Source organism: Lygodium microphyllum, chromosome 15 (genome assembly GCF_053477565.2).
Source record: "Lygodium microphyllum isolate KBCC chromosome 15, Lygodium_microphyllum_v1.1.10, whole genome shotgun sequence".
Taxonomy (NCBI): Eukaryota; Viridiplantae; Streptophyta; class Polypodiopsida; order Schizaeales; family Lygodiaceae; genus Lygodium; species Lygodium microphyllum.
The window spans coordinates 133,480,210-133,486,874 of NC_141149.1; positions in this window are offsets into that span (position 1 = coordinate 133,480,210).

A 6,665-nucleotide genomic window follows, 5' to 3' on the forward strand; every position below is an offset into this window, starting at 1 on the left:
GGGGAAGGTGAGCTTCCTCAATTGTTGGCTTTTGTTTAAGCAAAAACCTAATGGTCCTAAGGTAATTACAAGTAGTTATGAAGGTTGGGTTCGGGCATAGAGCCACTAGAAATTATGTCCCCAATGGTAGACTATATGGAACTTCAAGGATTTGATGAGCCTAGGGAGAATGCATGTGATGCACCTCAAGGACCACAACCAATGGTGGAGTCAGTGGTATAGATACAGAAGCACTGCTTGAGACTATTACGTGCATTATAAGCTCCTACTCAAAATGTGACCAACCATACTCTCAATTAGAGAGGATGTGAAGTACAGTGGGAAGACTTAGATAAACTAATGAAGAGATACCAAGAGCAAGCTATAGGATTTTATTTCAAGGTTTTAAAATAAAGAAAGCTTGGAAAGGCTTTTTTACTGCCAAGCAACATGTAGACATTGATTTGGGCAAGGAAAAGCATCATTAATAAGAAGTGGAAGGAGAAGTAGGATGAAAATGCCCTTTGGGAAGCATGTTAGCTTCAAAAGGGCAAAGACCCGAGGCAAACATCTAAATTCACAACCATGGGAAGTTTGGAAGCTTCAGCCAAAATGGCAACATGCTATCCTAGAGTTAAATGTTATTACAAGCTCAGTATTTTGCTATGTTGAGAGCTATGAAAGAGTAGATACACTCCATTACCCTTACCCTAGGTGGCATAGACTTTATGATCCAAATCACCATGGTTAGTACAACTTTCCCTAAAACATGAAAAGTTGTACTTGTTTCAACCATGAGACCTTTGACTTTTCTTTTGTAGGTTCCTCAAAAACTTCATTAATGCTCTGGCCTTGTTTTCATCACCACATGTAATTGTCTTTGGTTTTTTATCAAATTGCTAGAGTAATTCCCAACAATCTATGAAGTTGGAATGCCCCCAACATAGAATGGCCATGATCTGACTACACCCACTCATTGTACTCTTCACATCCTAGTGTGTGGGACTATTAGAGGATATGGTGGATAGTTGGTTTACCTTTTGTACTCGCCTATTCTATCTAGAGTCTTCCATTTATCTATGAGAAGTAGCAAAAGATTGTATGATTAACAAGGGATGTCCTAGTCACACCTTGCAACAACTCCCGAAGGAATAAAATCACCACAAAGAAAATGGTGAAAAGAAAATAAAAGAGAGAAAAAACTCCAATTTAGATAGGCGTACTATATGATCATTATACCTAGGGGTCCTCAAACTACGTGTGTCTGGTGGCGTTAGTTATCCGGTTTCACTTTTGATCCCCTAGCCCTTCCCCCCACATCACAATCTCAAGGCACTGAAAGGGCAAGGCATGCTTGAATGACCTATCACCTTGAGGCTTGTACAATATAATAAGACCACATAATAATGAGATCCTCAAGTGTGGGACAATGCCTCAAGCTTGCTTGGAGCTTGACCACTCCTAGCTACACTTGAATAGGCACTCACATTACACCCCTAGGGAGAGCACTATGACTGCATGTCATTGGAGATTGGAGCACTAAATGCCATCAATAGATCCATTTGTCCTCTAAAACATCCCAAATTTGCAAAATGATAATCTCATTGTACCATGAGGAATGACTACCACCTCCCTAGAAGGACCACCTTGCCATGACCGTCCCTCGCATTAAGTTCTACATCACTACGTACCATGGGATTGGTACATATCTACAAGCGGGGTAAAATATTAACCATGTTATGGAGCAAGAAAAAGAATGAAGCTCGCGTCAATTAAAGTCAAATAAATTTTTCCAATAGAACTGCTTCAGTTTTGTCTAAGAAAATAATTCTAATTGTTTTTTCAAATATGTATTCAATATCCGTTCACTTTAGTGGTAGGAGGTCCAATTAGCCAAGTCACATGTAAAAGTCAAAGAAGGACTAGCAATAGGCAAAAAAGGAGGATAGGATGCCCAAGCCAACCCTATATATAAAAACCAAAATGTGAATGCAAAAGCTCATTTTTTTGTGTGCAATTTTGAGAGAGCCTACTCTTCTTTCAAGCCGGCTTTGGTCACTTGTAGAGAGAGATGGGGAGAGAGAGAGAGAGAGAGAGGGTCAGATTATGTGTGTGGGAGAGAAAAGGTCAATGGGAGAGCTTCTTCTCCATCATCATCATCATCATCTTCTCCATCATCATCATCATCATCATCATCATCATCCTCATCATCGTCATCATCATCATCTTCTTCTTCTTCTTCTTCTTCTTCTTCTTCTTCTTCTTCTTCTTCTTCTTCTTCTTCTTCTTCTTCTTCTTCTTCTTCTTCTTCTTCTTCTTCTTCTTCTTCTTCTTCTTCTTCTTCTTCTTTTCTCTCTGCATTAAACATGTATGTAGTGGCTTGGAGATTATGGAGTAGAGATTTGACTTGAGAAGGCACCATTCAAATTATGGAGCTATCATTAAACATCTTGAATCCTAAGGTAAAAGGTTATCTCACTTCAACTCAACATTGATCTGCATTTTGATTTTCAAGGCATGGAAGAGAAGAGTGTACAGATAAGTGTGAGAGGGAGAGTGTACGTAGTTATATGAGAGGTAGCGATGCCAAGGCATTCATGCTCTTATGCTCATGTGATACAACATACATAATACTAAGCATCTAATGAAAGCATTTTAAAAATAGAAGTGGTACAACCATACAAGTGATATAAGAAACAATGAATTCGATCACAAAACCGAATATATGTCTAGAGGAATAGATTACAAGAAATCTCATTGAATGGAACATAAAATGGAAGCATATTAGCATATAAAATTTGACTTATTATACCTCTCCTCACCATGAGTGTAGCTCACCTAGGGCCACAACATCCCATGGTGAGTAGCATATACTCTTTTTAGTCTTGTCCAAATATCCAATTTCTTCATACTAGAAAAACAATAGCAAAAAAATAAATATTACAAGAGATTGTTTGAATGTTGAAATGAAATAGAATAGAAAAATTTTGAGAATATATATAACACTTACAAAGTTCGTGTCGAGGGAGGCTTGACCACCACTCTTGAGATGTGATGATGGGCTAGTTGCAACTCTGCACACAACACCTCCTACTACATCCATTTGTTGGGATTTTCCTTCTTCTTCCACTACTTCTAATCAAGGCCCATTGTTATAGGCATCATGTGAGAGGTGTTTACAATACACACCCACATATAATCATCAAAAAAACAATCTTTGGTATATAGCTATGGAAACCCCTCATGGAGAGTGCTTATGATAAACTCCCTTGTTTTAGGGACTTGATCTTCCCATCCTTGTACTATGCTACATGTATATATCTACACAATAAGCTCATATCTAGTAGTGAATCTATTTGCTCTATTTTTCATGATGAGATTATTTATATAATTAACCAATCATGTATGATATGCTGAGAGAAATTATTGGTATCTTAGGTCTTTGAGGTTGGGAAGTCCTAATAGAGAAGGAGTGTTGATCATTAGCAATAGGGCTAGCTTGGTGGGGGATGGTGTCAATGCAAATAGGAGCAAACCCCAGAGGTAGGTTTGATATTGCTCTCCCAATGGAAAGAGTGGATAAAGATGGGTAAGAGCTCATGGAGGAAGAAGGTTTTGATGGAGTTACAAACATTTTGCCACAAGAATGTGAGGAGGGGACAATATTTATATATAAAGAATTGATGTTTCATCTTTGGAGTCCATGTTAGCCATGAGATGTTATATTCCCTCATCTATCATATTATGTAGCAACTATAGAAATAAAAAAATTAGTATATTTAGCATTATTCCTCTATGAGATTCTCCCTCTCCCTTGCTTCCTCTCTCGCTCTTCAAATCCCCTATCTCACATCCATCCTACCTTGTCAACTTCTCATCTATCCCTTGGTCTGATTAGCTTCTTGTTTATTCTACCTAGATAAGAGTGCTAGCATATTTGTTATTTGTTCTAAGGATATTGTCTTTAGCCCTTTCTTGGTCCAATACTAGATGCAAGTAGATAATGGAATTTTTTAGGTTTCTTGGTGTGCCTATAGATTTTAGAGTTTTTTGTAGATGAAGATGCATGGCAATGGATCATGAGAAAAATGAAAATTAAATTTGATTAAGGTGAAAGGGCTATGACCCCTCCCTCTATCTTGAATCTTTCATGTTGGAAGGATTAGAAGACTCTATAGGGACAACCTATGTGTTGCACTCTAGAGCTCAACATGGGAGTTAGGCCATAACCCTTATTAATTCAAGGGTGCGACACATGTTATCATGGATATCTCACCTAGCCAACTCACATGAAAGATGAATCTATACACTATACATGAAATAGAATGACTCAAAGCATGGGTGTAGTGAACATATTTACCACCTACCTCATTGTAGTTGTGATGTCTTGGCAGGTACGCCCCATGATCCACATGATGCTCCTTGGTTGCTCCATGTCCTCACATTGACCTTCGCATGCAATGTAGAGAGGGAAATATGAAAGAGGGTAAAAGTAGAGCAAAACAAGCCTCTAAATGTGTCCCTTGATCCCTCTCAACTCTACTTCTCACATATTCCCTTGACCTCACCTCTCACTATGAAAGAAGAGAATATAAGAAGAGAAATAGTAAGAACTTCTCTTAACCAAGTCTCTCTTTCTCATACTCACTCTCTTCCTTTCCTTTACTACCACAATAGCATGAAAGGATAAGCAAGAATAAGGAGATCACAAGTCTACACACATAAATCGCTTCTTCCATTCTTTTCAATCTCTTTTATACATGGTTTCTAACCCTTTTTGGGCATCCAACCCAATCTTATGGCCCTTTGACTGGCCCTTGCACTAGATGAGATTTGTAATTCAAATGAGACTCAAATTCCAATTAGAATAATTACAATTTTCATGAGAGTGAAGCTGGCTCTAAATGCACAACATCATGCTTGTTAGTGTAGGCTAAGTAATCTTAACTTAAAAATACATTACAATTTGCATGAGAGTGCTCGGATATTGTTAAATATGAAATTACAAAAATGTTATTTGAAAAATTACAAATGTCCCAAAAAGTAATTTCCACCCACAAAATAAACTTGACAATACCAAAAAGGTAGCATGTCCTTGAAGCGGCTTCTAGCACTTTTACTTTTGTCTTTCCTCCTTTACTGACTTCTTGAATTTCTACTTCTTCTTTCTTGGAAAAAGGTCAACATTATCCCCCTCCTAGACAAGTGCTTGTCTCTTAGCACTCTCAATGTCAAAGGTGCCATGCTTCAACTTGCACCATAAACATGGAATGTTAGGGCCGATTAGATGGGGATAGTGAAAAGAAGCAATGGTTGTCATTGATGCTACTAGCTAGATCATAGGTGGTGGTTGTTGTTATTGGTGACAAGGCTAGTAGGGGGATTGGTACCTTGCAGTGGAATTCCCATCTTGGCTATATGGATTTGATGTGGGTAGGGGTGGCTAAAGTTTTTGGTAGGTGAAAGATTAAAATTATAGAAGTTACAATTTTCCACATGCTATTGTATCTACAAAATCCAAAACCTCATATGCATTATCTTCCTAGGGAAGTGCTAGTCTGCTTTTACATGCACATGACATTTTGTTGGATTGGGAGATGGGTCAAGCTCTAAGAAAGCTTGGAGCATTGTCCCACACTTGAGATTTAATGTATGCAATAACAACTACTCAATCCAACATAGCTTTTTCAATGGGAGTTGTTAGTAGATTTATGGTTGATACTAGCAAGAAGCATTGGGAGACAATGAAGGGAATTTGTGGTACTTGAATGGTATAAAGGAGCTATGCATTTTCTTTGGAAGAAAGATGTATCTATCATTAGCTACTTACATGCAAACTTTGTAGTCAATGTAGACTCCAAGAGGTCTACTCATGATACTTAATCATATGGTACAATTTCTTAGGCCTCTTATCTATAGCAATGTGTATTACCTTATCTATCCATAGGTTTTGTAATGAGCACACAATCTAATTTTTCATGCAAATATAAAATATGTGGATATAAAGTATCATTTCAATAGGGAGTTGCTCGAAGACAAAAGTATATTGCTTGTCAAAATACACACATATGTGAACCTTCCAAATAATCTTCTTATAAAGAGCCTAACTTCCAAGCAAGTTGCACATTGTTACAAGTTGATGGGCATTAGATGAGGTTGTCCTCCTATGTTGTTCCCCCTTAAAGATGCAATGGCCTTTAAATCGAAGGTTTTGCATTAAAGGCCAAGTGCATGCTTGCTTATGTACTCTTACACTTGTGTTGGTATACATATCGACAAGTGTATCATTCTTTATTCGATAATCTATTTGGCTATGTTGATGCAAATAATACTAAAGTAATAAGTTCCACATAATATTTTAATATCGAGAGATTGAGATACACCTTGAATTATTGCTTTATGGAAAGATGTGCTATTTTTCTTTACATTGTCCATTTTGGGAAGAGAGAAGTTTATGTAATTATTGCAACAACCTTTAGGGGCCATTGTAAGTTTATCTAAATTATATACATCTCAATCAGATACGAATAGTGATAAGTCATGAAATTCATGGGATTTGGCAAAGGTTTTGTGAGAATGGCAAAATTACTGGTTAGCCTTTACAGAAGACAAGATGTTGAACGCAAATTGGAAGCTAGGGTCAAAGTGCATGCAAACTAATCAAGTGTGGCCTAAATTATTTTGCC